Raw genomic sequence first — 16,885 nt, forward strand, 5'->3', positions numbered from 1 at the left:
ATTACAAAATATACTATGTAAATGAATTTTAGTGGCACCCTCTCATTTAAACGTTTCAAACTTTTGAGTTTGCCTGGCACTCGCATAGTACATGCATTATTATTAGAAAGCAATGTTTTGCATTAAAGTGTGCACCTTATTTGCGAAGCACTCCAATTTCATGCCCTTCATTTCGGTCATTTGTGAGAATAAGGTAAATACTTTTTGTCCGATATTTGCATTGTACATAGATAGATAGGTATCGTTTACTACTTACTTTTCAGTTATCTTTCGTATGAATTTAACCTTCACGTGTGTGGTAGTTTAGTTAAGTTGTGACTGCATTACATTTGCTCTCTAATCACTTAAATGACTTATAAGGAGGTTTTACTCACCTAGTTGTTATTGAGTACGGTGTTTTTTATAATATATATGTTAGGGTGTGATGAAATCACTCAATTAATTATTGCTGAAAGCTTTATTTCCTTAAGTATTCCCAAAAAATAAGTCTATTAAGGGGTTATGTCCAATGCTGAATTTGAAAAACCCGATTTTTTGCAATTCGAATTAATACGTATTTTAGAATATCTTCCAAAAATGTATAGCTTATCCGGTGAATGGTTTCGAAGATACATTCGTATTTGTAAGAAATTTATAACTTAGCGTAATCGAATATCGAAACTTTGAACGGGTTGAATTCGAAATGCTGTTATTTTTCACCAAAAAGGTTAATTTTACACGACTCTTAGATATATTGTATTTGTCTGGTAATACTCGAAGGAATAAGATTTTCGATCATTTGGATTTTTTAAACAACTTTGAAGTGTAAATAAAAAAAATCGACTTTTTTGGGAAGCCGCCAATTATTTAAAAAATTAATTTGACTAGTCCTTCGATAGTCATCAAAAAGAGGGTCTTTCATCCGAGGCTGGTTTAATCTTTTCATTGGGGATGTTTTTTACATGGCGGGTTCCAAACCCAGCGGGCAACCCTGGGGATAGATGATTCGCCTTCTCACTCTAGCTCGCTTTCAAATGGATGTTTTTGCGGCTCCACAGAGAATACTTGGTCTAAGCCCGGAAGTCTTGAGCTGCTTGAGCCATATGTAAAAGAATCGTTTCTGGTCACTCCGAAGTGAATGGTGCTCAGCAAACTTTCCCCACTTGCTTGACCTCCTGCACATGTTTCCATAGTTGAAAACTCGGCTATAACCGCATAAGCGGTGTCTACGCCAATAAAGAAGAAGTCCTTCGATCATTGCCTGTATTCCTATGTAGAAATAACTATTTTTTTTCTCCTTGAGGAAAAGCTTTGGATTCCCACTTATTTGGGTTTCACTAAGAATTCAAATCTCCGGTAGCAGGAAGTTTCGGTGTACCACATTTATTGATTTTTTACACTCTAATCTGATGTCATTTTGGCCACTTCAGCAAAAAGGTGAAATACAACGCTTTCTAGTATAAAACGTAGGTTTGTTTATGAACATATCGGCTAGGACTTTTTCTATTCCCTCGATGAAGTATTTAACTGACTGTAACATTTAATGACATCTAACATTTTCTGTCCACTAATTGACATTAAGACCTTGGATTCCTATTCAGGCCCTTATTTGAAAGAATTAGGGTTGGAAATCTTGATGAACTCAATCGATATTTCAATGATAAAGGATTGTTCTACCCAAAAAAGTGTCTCATCATCAAAGTATTATAAGCAGAAACCTTGAGAAGATTTGTCAAATTGACCTCATTACTTCATGATAGGACTATACCAAGGTTTAACTCAAATACTTGGCTTTCGACCCACTAAACAAAATGTACCTTAGATTAACGGCAGCCAGCACAACCTGAACTAAACGACAGCATTTGAGTTGACTTCATCACCCACAGAATACTTGAAATGATATAATTTTGATGAAACTATTTTTAGACGGACATATCGTAAGAATATAAGTATGAAAAGCCGTGCACAAATAAATTTGTGACAACACAGTTTTTCTCCTCTACTTTTTTTTGCAATTATTATATATTTGTATGTATGTATGCGCATATGAACTAGTACAATGCAAGCCGATGATTTGCAACGTGGCGAAATAGAATTTACAGCAAAATAGCCGCTAACATTGGGCATAAAGAAGATAGCGCGACGGGCGAAAGTCAACGAAAATTAAGCGAAAAATGCAAAACCAACGCCATATTGGAATGTGACTTGATTTTTCCAGCCTTTTTTCTCTAATATGTAGTATACACATTTCTCGTTTGGTGGATTTTTTATGGTTGTTGTTGTTTTTTTTTTCTTACTGCTAAAGTACAAATTGTGTGGTTGGCGTGGAGGTGACGGTGAGTTGAAAGAAATATCTACAAGCCGAGTAGCTCTATACATTTATTTATGTGTGTATGTATGTATTTGCATATATATTTTAATTTGTTAGTATGTATGTGTGGTATGTGCGCATTTGTTTATTCATATTTATGATATGTGCACAATACATACATACAACTTTATTTATATATGTACTAATGTATGTATGTACGTATGTGCGTTGTTTTCTTTCTCTAAGTAACACATTGGTGGTCAGGCGCCTTGCACGACTGCCCGCCGAACAAGTGAATGTCTGTCAGTTAGTCGGGCAAATAGACTCATTTAGCTGATACAAAACTATATTTTTCCATATGCCTTAATATTTGTTTTTATACTTGTAGGTATGTTTAGTATGTACATATATATGTATATTTGCAGGTATTTGTTTGTATGTTTGTTTGTTTGTGTAACTTTGTATTCATCATCATCAGCTTTGTATAATAATTGTGCGAGTGCGAATGCCATTTTCTACTTTGTATGTATTTCTTATATTCATTCGCCGTTTTGTTTTCCATTATGGACGACGACGGTTGTTCTCACTCTTGCCAGCTGCGTCGCGTTGCTTTCGGTGTTGTTGTAGTTGTTGTACCCAGTGTATGATTGCGGCAGCGGTGACAACGACAACGGCGTCATCCACTTCACGGTATCTACACCATTTTTATGTCCGCACCAACAGCCTCACACTTTAGCGCTCCATTAAGCCACGGGTGTAATGTGTGAGCAAGGCTGGTGGAGTTGGATGAGTGGAGCGCCGCAGTCGAGTCGCCTGTTTGGCTAACTAGCTGCCGGACTGTCTGTGCGTCTGCACGTCAGACGGTCTAAGCAGTCGTTTGTAGCCGCTGGCAATGCATATATTCACATACATACATACATTGCTCTGTGTGTTTGTATTTGACGTTTTGTGGGCATTTTGTTGTCGACTGTTATCCCTGTCAGATTGGTTTTATTGAATTATCTTTTTTTGCAGCAGTCAAGCTTTAGTTTTACACCATATTTCGCCGCTTCTTCTAGTTGCCTCATCGCTTTCTCATATTAAATTTACATTCGTTACTTGTGTAATTGCGGCGATTTAACTGTCCTGCCACTTGTTTATGCGAGTATATGTATGTACATACATATGTATGTAGGTATGTTTGTATGTATCATTACTTGTGTATATTTGTTTAGCTTTTCTTAGTTGCTGGAATCATTATATCAATATATTACTATATTTATACCCTGAACAGACTTGATCAATATCAGGTCAAGTTGTATGGAAAACTTTTTTTTTTGACAAGATATCTTCATGAAATTTGACAAGTATTATTTTTTAATTGACTAGTAAGATATCTAGGCATCAAATGAAATTTGGTTTTATTAAAATAAACAACTAATAATTCATACATTTATATACATTAACATAAATATTTAAGTAACAAATTATATATTAAAAAAAATTTTTCCAGAATAGAAAGGAAAAAAATTTGTTCCACTTTAAAAAAGGGACTCTTATATAAAAGTGGTCAAATGAAAGTATAAATTTTGAAAAAATCCGTTTGAAAGTAAATTTAAATATTGCCTTTTTTATTCTGAGATTGAATTTTCATTGAAATAATGTCAAGTTACGTCTCATAATTATTATTTGTACGGCTGCTTTTTGGTATTTTTGAATCAAAGATTAACCACAAATGCTTAATTGGATTTAAATCCGATCAAAGTCAAGTTTTTCTTTGTTTCAAAAAAGAAAACGTTTTTTATTTGACAAGATAAACGTGAAATTTGGCATGTATTATTGTCCACGGCATTACTACAATCTTCGTCCATCGAAGCAAATTGTTCACATCGGACTACTACAACATACAGCTGCTATGCAAACGGATCGATCAAAAACTAGTACTTGTATTTTAACTTTTTTATTAAGATAAATATCTATGATCAAATTTCATATTTGGTATTGTTGTCCAAACGCTAGTCCTTTTTTGTAGGCGAAATGGAAAAATTGTTCATCGGTTTTTAAAACCACTATTTGTAATTTTCTTTTCATGTACTATTGGAAACATCCAAACTTTTAATCAAACAAAGTTCTTGTATGAAAAAATTATTTTTTTGACAAAATATCTTCATGATATCTGGAATATTTTATTGTCCAAGGCAGTGCTACCATATGCGAAAAAATTGTTCAGATTGGACCATTTTTTTATATTTTTAGCTGCCATACAAAAAAAACTTTTCAACCAAAATAAAGTTCCGTGTATAAATACTTTTTTTTTTTTGATATAGAAATTCAGTTTTTCATGAAATTTGACAAGTATTATTTTCAATGCAGCGAACTCAATCTCACCAGGGAAGACTAATCACTCTGATCGGACTATATTTCTTCGTCTAAATAATAAGTGTCATTACAAACTGTTTAACGATTAACGGTGCTTCCAAAATAAAATGCTTTATGCATTTATTCTTGATGTTATAAGGAATATCACCTGAGTAGTTATACTACATAGATATATTAATACCTTAACCTTGAACACTTGAAAACTATCACAGAAATATGTATGTATGTATATACCGTGAAAGCTTTCATAAATGAACCCCATCTTATTTTTTTGCCATCTAAACGGTGTGTCTCAAATAATTACATTTAAATTTAAAATAACTTGACGTGAAAATTACTTTTCAAAAAAGTTTTGCGTTCAAAAAAATATAACCACTTTACATATAAAAGATGTCCGCTAATTAGATTGTCCATCGAGCTTTCACTGTATATACACACATATTTATAACGCGGCATTATAAATGAGCTTAGCAAGCATAGATGCCCATAAGTTATGTTATTTTTCTTCGATTTACGCACAGCAGACACGCATACAGCCCACAAACATTAACTTAGATACACATAAACTTATACATAAATACATTCATACATGCAAAATATATAAGTATGAGCGTTTGTTCACGTGACTTACGTATGTACCTATAAATGGAAACTGCTACATATACATACATATGCATAATCTTATAAACAAATACACGTATGTATATGAACAAAGTTTAGTTAGGTGGATCTGTCTGTTTGTATGTTTGTACGTTTGATGGGTTGTTTATTAGCTGTGTTTGGTTGGCAACCAAATGGTAACGGCTTTGACAATCATAATAATAAAAAAAATACATTAGCAAAAACAACAATAATCACTAGCTCTTGCTAACGTCAACCATAACGACAATCGGTGCTTAAAGCTCTGACAGCTCGTTTATTCGCTTCGCTTTGTCTCGGCTTTGTGCTACCTCCGCCTCCGGCCGTACTATAACCTATCGCATTGTAGTCAATTCACAAACATACTTGTATGTATATATATAAATATGTGTATATAAATTGTATGTACGTATGTACATATGTACATCTGTATGTTCCGACATATGTAAATTTTTGCAAATTTTTATTTCTTCTGTACTTTGCTGACTTCATTTGTGTTCTAAAACACTGAGTCTATGAGTATATTATTCCGTGATACTTTCTAACGTTACTTCGAATGTTTTCATGCGACAGGCAGAATATGTACATTAAGTAGGTACTCCGCTTAATTGCAGCCGCACTTGACTTATGGTCGAGTATGCCTATATCTTTTTTATATTTAAAACAAGCCATTAGTTACTATATACAAAGGTGCTTGAAAAATATTTATTTCACAGAGTATATTCAATTAAAGTCATAACAAAGTCACAATATTGAAGCTTAAATTAAATTGCTTATTGGTTGCGTATACGCCATGGTGTTCCAAAAATATACATATAAGAACAAAAAAAAAATTATTTCAGTTTTAAGGCAGCTATAGTACACTTCACGGACCACTTTTTACTACATAGCAGGTTATATAAAAATCAAACAAGATAATTATGATTCGTCAGTTTTATGGCAGCTACATGCTATAGTTATCCGATCTGTACAAAATGCTCGGAGGATGTAGCTTTGTTTTAAGCAATAATCTGTGCTAAATTTCGTTAAGATATATTTTCAAATAAAAAAGTTTTCTCCACAAGAACTTAATTTTGATCGGTCAGTTTGTATGACAGCTGTATGCTATAGTGAACCGAACTGAACGATTTATTCAGATATTGTAGCATTGTCTTAAATATTATTTTGTGCCAAAATTCATGAAGATATCTCGTCAATTAAAGAAGTTTTCCCTACAAGAACTTGGTTTTGATTAGTCATTTTGTATGGCAGCTATATGCTATGGTAGTCCGATTCGAACAATACGCTTAGAGAGTGTAGCGTTATCTTGAATAATATTCTATACCAAATTTGGTAAAGATATATCGTATAATAAAAAGTTCTCCGCACAAAAACTTGATTTGGATTGAATAGTTCGTATGGTAGCTCTACACTATAGTGATCCGATCTAAACGATTTTTTCGGAAATTATAGCGCGTTTTTGAACAACATTCTATATCAAATTTCGTAAGGATAATATGTCATATAAAAAAGTTTTCCATACAAAAAGTTGATTTTGAGCGGTCAGCTTGCATGGCAGCTACTGTATATGCCTAGATATTCAATATTGACGGTTCCACTAATTAGCTGCTTGTTGGGAAAAAAGCAGGTGTGCAAAATTACAGATTGTTATCTCAAAAAATTAGGGCTAAGTTGACGAATATACAGAGGGAAAGTCAAATATAGTTAAATGGAAGCAGCTTGTCACGCTGTTCGTTTATATAAGTATGTATGTATATAAATACCCTATACATATGTACATATATGTATGTGTAAGTATATAGTGTCTTCGACGTTTCCATCTAGTCATTACAAACTTCGTTGCAAACTTAATATACCCTATTCAAGTTATAAAAACACCTCTCAAAATTCTCAAAAACTATTTAGTAATTAATTTTTAGAAAATATCTCAATAATAAATCATATGCCAAATGAATGCATAAATAAATGAGAACAATTACTTTTCAACAACACGATATTTTCACGCTATCGTTTAGTTTAATTTGTAGCGATTGAAAGCACAGCGGCGTACACAAACATACACGGCCGCACCGCCAACGCTGAACGCCGAACGCTATACAACCTTTGCTGTTTAATGCCGTTGCGGTTTTGTTGGTTGCCGAACTGCTGCTAGTAATTCAAATCCCAATTATACAATTCTGTAGTTGCTTTTGCTGAACTTCTGGTTCTTGTGTGGCTTTTAACCGTTTCGTTGTCGCTGTCGCTGTCGTCGTTGCTGTTGTCGGCGTAGTCATCATCGTCGACGAGACTTTGCTTCGTTATCGTATCGCATACATATCTACATATATCGTACAACGTCCGCTAAGCGTCGTTCGTCGTCGTCGTCGTCGTCGTCTTCTGTCTGTCGTCCGTCGCATTGCCGCATCGTCGTCGTCTCATATCATTTCCACTTTGGCCATTCCATTTGGTTCCTGTTGTTCTGCTGCCACTGTTTTGATTTTTGTTGTATTTCTTGCCGTTGTTGTTGTGTTTTTTGTTGTTGCTATTATTTCACCTTTAGTTTTGCAATTGGCTTTGCTGTTATGGGCTTAGCGCGCGCACACACAGTTCACTGCGACGTCAACGACAACGTCAGCGCTCACAATGCGACTCGCTATGCCACGGTCGCGCTGCTGCCAATGCGTTTTGGGCTTTCTGTTGCCGTGCTTACACAAAATCACATCTCTCTTCGACTTTTTAGTCTCAATTCGCGTGCGCTACAATAATAATGTATCTGCGAGTAGTACCACGCGATTCTCCTCCACAACACACAACCAAGCGCCAGCGAGCAGCAGCAGCATAACAGTAGCCGCCGTATAGCAGCAAAGTAAAATCCACAGACATACTTACCTGCCTACATACTTACATGCAAGCAAGCATACAACCCACTTGTGTATGTACATGGAAATGTTGGTGTACAGTGATTTTTGTGCATAAATGTCGGAAAGCAACGCAAAAATACTTAAATCAAGACAGTGCGAAAATACTCTATACGTTTGTGCATGTGTATATAATTAAATACATTAAAATAAAAAATAAATAAATATGTTTGTACATTGACTCGTTTAGCCGAGCATTGTTAGTTGGAGTGAATAGTTGGTGAAAAAATTAAAAACACAACGAAAACGGAAATAAAAGTAAAAATAAAAATTTAAAAATAAAAGTAAAAAAAAAAATAAAGATAACGAAATAAATAATATAAAAACCATAAAATAAAAGATAACAAATTTTAGTAAAAAAATCAAAGCGTATGAAAAAGTGCAAAAACACACAGATAATAGTGGCGCAGTTATCGCAACAAAGTGTTTCACGAGCTATAAATGCAAAAACACAAAAGTAAATTGAATAAAACTACATTTTCAAAATAAGTGAAAAAGGTAAAAGTGTTGACAGTTAAATGCCAGAAACGTTTTCTTATAATAATAAAACAACAACATTAACAAAATGTAGAATACAGTGTAGTAAAAGAGCAGAGAATAAAAATTAAAAATGCAAATAAAACGCTTAGATAGATCACACAAACTTACTTTCTTATATACATACATACATATGTACATACATACATACATACATATGTATATGTATACTTACACACAGAAATTAGTATTAATCAGCTTAAATTTAAATATCAGTGAGTGAGTTAAATATGAGTGTCACTGTGAGTATTCTAGTTGATTTGCTAGTTAGATTATACGTATATTGAAATTGTTCGAGAAATTGAAAAATTATAACGGATTATACACGATTTGCCTTAAAATACTAATACAACACATCGATCATGTCACTTGCCCATTAGATAATAACGAATGTACCAAAATTCAGAAATTATTTAAACATTTTCCTAATAATAGCAGCTACAGTGTTGTGCAATAAAATAGATGCGAAAATAATAAGATTTTTTTATTGTAATTTTTTGATATGCTATTTAACTTACTAAAATTTCAAGCTTGAACGTTCAAACAAATAAATTTTAATGAAAAAAAATTTGTATGGTATTGGAACATGGTTAGATTAGTTAGATTAGAAATTAACACACCCCTTATACAATAATAATTTTTTTTTCAACTAGAAAGGTTTTGAATTTTTTAATAAATTATTAAATTCTCATTACTGCAAATTAATCAAAAGGTGTAAAATCGATATGACAGATGATACAATGGGTGTCTGCGGACGCCATTGACTTTTAAGGACTGCGTCGAATAAAATTGTCCGTTACAATAATGAAAAAAACTTTAAAACCAGTAATCCGATTTTTATAAACTAAAATATTTTATTAAAATTATGTATTATTAATATTTTTTTATTTTTTTCCGGAACCCTGTCCATTAGTGCTTTTATGGTATTGTCCGATACTCTCATAGCTGCTGAAAACCAATTTTTTTTTTAATCTTGAAGGTCTTTAGTCACTTTTTTTTGTTGCCTTCATCTCCTTTTTTACTAAAACACAGTATATCTCTCAATCGGCCATAATTCTGGATAGTTAGTTGGATTCGCTTCTCTAGGTACTAAAATCCCTTATTCCGTTGGAACCACTCTAAGGCTGTTTTGCTAAAGTGACATGAAGCGAGGTCAGGCCAAAAAAACGTGGACATTTCATGTTGGCTTAGGAATGGAAGCAAGTTCTTTTGTAAACCTTTCTTCTCATATATCTCGCTGTTGATTGTGCCCGACGTAACGGCCTGCCACACAAGAAATTTCTTTGGGTCTTTCTTGAGAATGGTCACAACGTTCTTCGCCTTCTCACGATCATGTGGCCCCTTTTTACCAGAACCTTTCTGCCAGTCAATACGCACATCTTTTTTAAAACGTTTAATAACGCGAGAAATGCTTTTAGGGCCATATTTCTACATATTATTCTATGCATATGTATACAAAAAAACATAATTGAAGAATATAGTCGGTATAATTATTAAGTTAAATCGCCTTAGCCGATAAATCTTCGCACCTTAGTGTGAAAAACTAAATAAGCTGCAATAAATAAATTGAATTTGAAAATAATGTACATATGTACATAAGTATGTAGAAGTGCATATATGTAAGTACGTATGTATGTATGTATTTACATATTTACTCGTGCATATTAAAATGCAATCCTGGCTAAGCAACTTTTGTCTCATTTTCTCCAACTACTCGAAGAGAAACGTTAAAAATAAAAAAACATAAAAAAACTAAAGCAAAGATATCAACAAACATACATACATATATACATATGTACATACCTAATTAAACATTTGAAACGCTTTAAGAAAATGTGGCTTTTTTTAAATACTTTCCATGTACCGTGGCAAAGTTTTCGAATTCATGTATACACACAATCGCATCTTAGGCATGTACATATGTATGTATATATGTAAATATGAGTACAACACAATTAAAATACACCGCCTCATACAACCCGCGACCACTTAGCCCTCTGCAACCTCTTGAAATAGCAACGCCCGTTGAACACTATTTGCGCTTATTATTGTTGTTGTTGTTGCTAATACTTTTTTTTTGTACTTTTCGCAAATGCTTCCTCTGCACAGCATATGTATGCGCTCTCATTCTTATACTCTCGGACCACCAAATTGCCGAGCGACTCTAATATCGGTAGCCCGCTGCACTGCTCTCTGCTCTACTCCCATGCAATTTAATGTTTTGCACTGAGTGCCAAGTGCTGTTTGCAGATGTCTTTTTGTTTCGTTTCGTTTCGTTTTTTTTTTTTTTTGCCTCTCCTTGCACACCCTCTCGGCTGCATACTCGCCCCATTCGGTGCAAAGCGATACATTTTTACTCGTTGGTATGTGTGTAGGTATGTATGCATGTAGTATGCATGCAAGTGGATACATTTGCCAGCGATTGGCACTCGTATGAATTTTTATTATTTTTTCCGTACTTGATTTTGTTTTAAGACTGTCCACTGACTGTTCGGTTGGTTGATTGCTGTTTGTGATATGATTTTTTCCTGTTACTTTATTTCATTTTTGCTCGCTTTCGGTCGCATCACACAATTTTTGCGTTCATGCCTACTACAAATCGACATAAATATATACAAGCATACATATGTATATAGAAATACACATACATACTGTACATACATACAATATACTCCTTCCTCTCGTATATATTTTATTAACGCGTCTACAAGCTATGCAAGTATGTATGTGTGTTTGTTTTAGCGCTCAACTGCTGCTCTACCGCTCCAACGCTTTTAACTGCCATCAAGCATCCACCGCATACCCGGCTACCACCTTGCCTTCCAATGTGATTTTTTGCCATTCTATTTCCATTTTATTTTATACATTTTTTTTGTGTGTTGATTTTTTTTTGCTTTGCTCCACTCTACTACTCACCAGTTCCGCAATTCACTTGCTCCCACTTTTGCCCTGCTCCACGCCTTACGTTTCCCCACTCTCGCTGCCTCCGCTAGTTGTTACTGTTGTTGCTTGGCTTTTTTTGTTTTGCTTCGCCCACCGCTCCCGTCCTGCCAACGATGTGGTTTGTCGTCCCCCTCCTGCCTTCGCACAACGCCTTTTCATTTGCCTGACAGTCGGTTGGTTGGCCTGTTGTTCGGTCGATTGAATTTTTTATTATAATATTTTTTTTTTGCGTGTTGCTATTCGTATGTATTCCATCTTACCTCATAAATACATGCGCGCATATTTTCAAGTACTGCTGCTGTGCCTGCAAGAGCCCCCTTTGCCTACTCCATCTGTTCTTAGCACTCAGGTTATCTCTATGTACTACGCGCTATATGCCTTGTACAGCCATATATTTGTACTATATACATACATAAATATGTATATAAAAATGTACGCTTTATACATATGTACATACAAACATTTGCACCAATTTGCTGTACACCATCGTTTAATCTCGACAGTTTTCTTCTACTTTTACTCTTAGTTTATATTTATTCTGCATATTTTATACCCTTTCGTTCTTTTGATTTTTCTCACTACCCACACTATATAGTCTTCGATTTGATTTCAATTTGTTCTATTATGTTTTCGTTTGTCATACTCTTCCGTTATTATGGTGTGTAACTTATGAAGCCTCGACGACTCGTTTTTATCTGAAAATCGTTAAGTTTTGATTCATCGACTTAACTAAATATGTTTATTAACTGTCCTCTCTCAATTTTTCGCGGTAATTTTTCTTTTTGTTGTAATCGTGAGTTTACTATGCAAATATTTGAATTAATTAATTAGGTAATCATTATGCTAAAATAAGCAGTATTATTTGCTTTATTTTGTTTGCTATTACTAAATCGATTTTTGTAAATATATTTTAATTTTCTATTAAACGTTTTCTACTTTTTTTTTTATATAGTACACGAAGCGAGATAGGCAAATCGAGTACACACTTCAGTTAATTTAGCACTTTCTATAAGGTTTTCGAGTAAAGCAAACGTCAGCTCTAAGCTGTCATTTGACCAAAAAAGTCCTTTTTTTTAAATCTGAGCGAAGTGTTGTCTAACATTATCACCATTATTTGTTTCCAAGTTTTATTAGTTCACCATACTTCTTTAGATCTTTCTTAATCGAATATAAGATCAAAACGGGAGTTTGAAGATATCAAAGGTTGACTTTTTGCATTCGGCATTTTCGGTTTTGCATTTTCGAGGCTTGTTCTCTTTGAGATCTTCAAGAGTTCGAGGCTTCAAGAAACAAACTCATCATTCAAACAACATTTTCTTCAGTAACGATTATAATTCCAATGAAGAAGAGTATCGTACAGTACTGTTCCGTATCGAAGATATTGTTATAACAGCAAAAAAATAGTCCTTATTCAGTAGTAACAACTGATTTCTGCACTTCGTAAGCTTATAATTATATTGCGAGCATAGGAGGTGATAATGTAATTCTTAGGTATGAGTCCAATATGTTTTCTCCGACACTGTATATCTTCAACCTGGAATCTCGTAGCCTCTGACATTTAAAAGCTGCAGGTTTTCACACACCGATGCTATCGCAATATTTGCAGCATTTTCTGATAAAAAGACTCGAAAGAAAATGGGTCTGGCTTGAGGATGTTTTGAAGCGAGATCCAGCCACAATCATCCGGAGCGCTATCAATTGGATTTTAATGTTAATGCTCCTATTAACAAACGGAAATATATGTAGACCTTTTTAAGACTTGAATTTTCCGCTTTAATAATCATTTAAATCAGTAGTTAGGATTGAAAAACTTTCGAGGAAAACTGCATTCTCAGCTCAAACTTTGAAAAATTGAACTGCTTGTAATTTCGTAAGATCTACATATACCCCAAACAGGTATATATTGTAGGTGTTATTGTAAGTTTGCCACGAAGTTTGTAATACCCAAAAGGAAACGTCGGATAATTCAAACCACCATTCGATGCAGCTGTCATATAAACTGAGCGATCGGAATCATGTCCTTGTATGTATTAATCTTTTTAGTTGACAAAATATCTTCAAAAAATTGTCATAAATTATTATCCAAGACAATACCACAATATTCGAAGATATTGATCAGATCGGACTACTATGCAGTGATTAATGATTTTCTTCTTTATATACATATGGTTTTTGTTTTGTATTTTTTATTTTGTTATGAATGAATAAACATAAGTCGGAAATTTGAAACTTTCATATTTTTTTGCGCGTATATTTTTTTCGATATTTTTTATATTATTCGTCAGTTAATATTGGAAAACTAACCATTTTTACGCGATACATACATATAGTATATGTAGCTGTCATACAAATTGACCGTCCAACAGCAAGATAAAGAATTTTTGACCCCTTCTATGCTTGAGAAATGTACTGGTGAAGGGTATTATAGTTTCGGTGCAGCCGAAGTTTAAAGACTTTTCTCGTTTTTTTGAAAAATAATATTCCCTTTAAATAATCTTTTTTATATAATGGAAGCTCTATAAGCTATGGATTCTAAATATATTTGAATTTTTGGTTTTAATGTCTTTTCTTATGAGATTAAAATATTATCCCATCAGTCATGGTGTCTAATTGGTCGTTGATTTCGCTGCTTTATTACAAAAATGTCATAGCTCAAAAGTTACAAATATGAAGATTAGCATACTTAAACATTTCGATTTAGGAAACTCTTTCAGAATGAAACATAACGGTAATTTTCTAGCTACTAGATTGATGATATGGTTGAGATAATTTTAAAATGTTAAATCCAACAGAACTAGAGTTTGAAAGATATCATTAGGTAGTCGAAAAAGTATTTTCTTCCTCTTCTAGTTACCGGAGTTTGAAAGATATCGTTGAGATAATTATCTATATGGTAAATCTTACAGAGAATGTTATTTTTGTATACACGACGTTGGATATTTGAGTTATGAATATAATTTTTTAAGTTAAGACATATTCTAAAAACAAAATATTTTTTTCAACGCCTATGCTTTTTCGCCCCAGTACTCTCATATTTCGTTCGTACGCTTTAATACTCCGCATATTCGTCATAATAACCACATACGTATGTACATACATACATATGTATGTATGTATGCAAGTAAGTATGATGAGCGTAAACTTGTTGTAAACAAGCTAATAAATATACCTACGGCTATATACGAGCACGTCGTATATGGCTATTAAACGATTCGCCTATAGATTTCAATCATTGAAATTAGCGGTGAGTTTCAACCGGAACGCGTTGTTGAGTGGCAGTTTGACTAAGTGGCTAACTGAATTAAGTGTAGATACACTAATAATAAGAGAATATGAAAATTTACTGAAGCTGAGCGGCAAAAGAAACTGTGCGTAAGCGAGAATAATGAAAAAATAGGCGTTTGGTTAGTTAGAAAGTCAGTCAAAACATGTACGAACTGATTGTCAAGTGCGCTCACAAGACGGACAGACGGACGGACGGGCGCGCAGACTAAAGCACTAAATAAATCTCAACGAGACGCGCTGCTGGAGCGCAAAAAGAGGACAATTATAGGCACACGTTGCACGGACAGACATATAAACTTACTAAATGGAATTGAACAGATAAAGATAGCAGCTACTCATGTATGTACTTATGTATGCATGTACATATGAATGTACATCTTTAAGTAGGTACATAAGTAGGTGAAGAATGAAGTTAAAAGCAAAGAAGTTTCTCCTCCAGTACTATACCACACCCGTTGTCGTTGGCGCATGGCGACAAGTTTGCTAGCAATGCTCCGACAATGTCGCGTTCAACTGGAATATGTCTCGCCTGCGATTTCGCACAAGCCATTAACCATCCTCCGACGTCCTGTTACTTCCCCAGCCAGTTTGCACAGTGGCGTGCAATAAAAGTGTACACACAATGGAAATGAAATTATGTAGCCTCTTCAAATATCAGAAATTGACATGTTTGCTACACATCTTGCGTGATATTACTTGTATTTTAGCTATATTTGTTAAATATTAATTTTATAGACACAATCTCGTCAAGGAAACATTTTCTCAAGAATTGCTATAGAACTATTAATAGGTTCTCCTCGGCGAATTGATAAATTTTTTTCTGGAACACTCAAAAAAGGCCCAACTTTTTCAATTTATTTTGAGTGTGAGGAAGAAGTAATAAAATTTCTCCCCTTTAAAATCTCTAAGATTAAGTATTAGGTAGTGGAAAGAGTCTTTTCGTATTTATAATCAAACTTCAACTCCGATCTGAGAAAGATATAGATCTAATAATGAATTAAAAATAGTGATGCAATATTTCTTGCTATCTAAAGTGACCCCTAATTCAGTTTCATAATTCCCAAATGTGTATAAAATTTGTTCCACCTAGCACTGTAAAAGCTCCTTACCCGACCCACAACCCACGCTTCCCTTGGCAGTGCAACAACTCCCACTGACACATCTTCGCCATTTGACATAAGCATAAACGACGACGCAATTTAACGCGTCTCGCTATCAGCAGCAACGTCAAGTTTAAGCTTTTAGCTCTTGGTGTGTGTCGACTACGGGCTGGTTGGGCTGTAGGTCGGTCGGGCAGTCGTTTGGTGACTCGGTATGGTTTGCTTGTTGGTTTATCGGTTATCGATAGTTGCGCTCGTCTTTCGGTTTAATATGTGTTAATGTGGACAAAACTATCCGACGCTTTGTTTTAGCTGATTTATATAATTATACATGCATATATTTTATAAGTATGCACATCTATGTGTATATATACATATGTAAATATACGTAAATATGTAAGCAAATATAAATGTTTGTACATATTGACATTTTATATGAATTTATTTTATACTTCGCAACGCCGCTGTTTCTCTTCTCAAGCAACAGCAACTAGGGTAATTAAATATTTCTGTCTCTATTGTATAATATATAGTACATACATACTTATGTAGATATGTATGTAGATTTAAGTAATCTGGTTGGCTTTGCAATGTGTTAACATTTCAATTTAGTGTAGTATAAAATATTATATTTAAAATTTAGCTGAGTAGAAATAAATTAGAAGTTCAAATGAGCGAAAGTTTCGAAAATCCATACTTTTATGTATGCTTCTGTTCACATATTTACTTCTGTGTATTTCAACAACTAATTAGCTGATTTATTAATTTTTGAAATATATTTTAAATATACAAATTATTAAAGAACAAAAATATAAATACATAAATACGTAATTCCA

The 16,885-nt window shown here is 33.9% G+C and overlaps 1 protein-coding gene and 1 long non-coding RNA gene across 6 annotated transcripts in view; one reads left to right on the forward strand and one right to left on the reverse strand.

Annotated features, from left to right (window-relative positions):
- LOC126759517 (serine/threonine-protein kinase tousled-like 2) overlaps positions 1 to 16,885 on the forward strand; it is a 202,098-nt gene that overhangs the window by 151,734 nt on the left and 33,479 nt on the right. For 2 of the 4 annotated variants that reach the window (XM_050474354.1, XM_050474355.1), the window contains exon 1: positions 7,735 to 8,682. The exons of the other annotated variants lie outside the window; for them this stretch is intronic. The gene's annotated coding sequence lies outside the window, so the exon portion shown is untranslated. Of the gene's footprint in view, positions 1 to 7,734; positions 8,683 to 16,885 lie in introns of those variants that run through there. 4 annotated transcript variants of the gene reach the window in all.
- Positions 9,674 to 12,381, reverse strand: LOC126759583 (uncharacterized). 2 transcript variants are annotated; one of them, XR_007667025.1, is made up of 3 exons: positions 11,925 to 12,380; positions 11,638 to 11,847; positions 9,674 to 11,564 (listed from the first exon to the last, which is right to left on the reverse strand). It is a non-coding gene; the product is annotated as an uncharacterized LOC126759583 (long non-coding RNA). The 2 variants fall into 2 exon arrangements; XR_007667024.1 differs by having other exon boundaries at positions 9,674 to 11,847; positions 11,925 to 12,381.

Source organism: Bactrocera neohumeralis, chromosome 5 (assembly GCF_024586455.1).
Source record: "Bactrocera neohumeralis isolate Rockhampton chromosome 5, APGP_CSIRO_Bneo_wtdbg2-racon-allhic-juicebox.fasta_v2, whole genome shotgun sequence".
Classification (NCBI taxonomy): Eukaryota; Metazoa; Arthropoda; class Insecta; order Diptera; family Tephritidae; genus Bactrocera; species Bactrocera neohumeralis.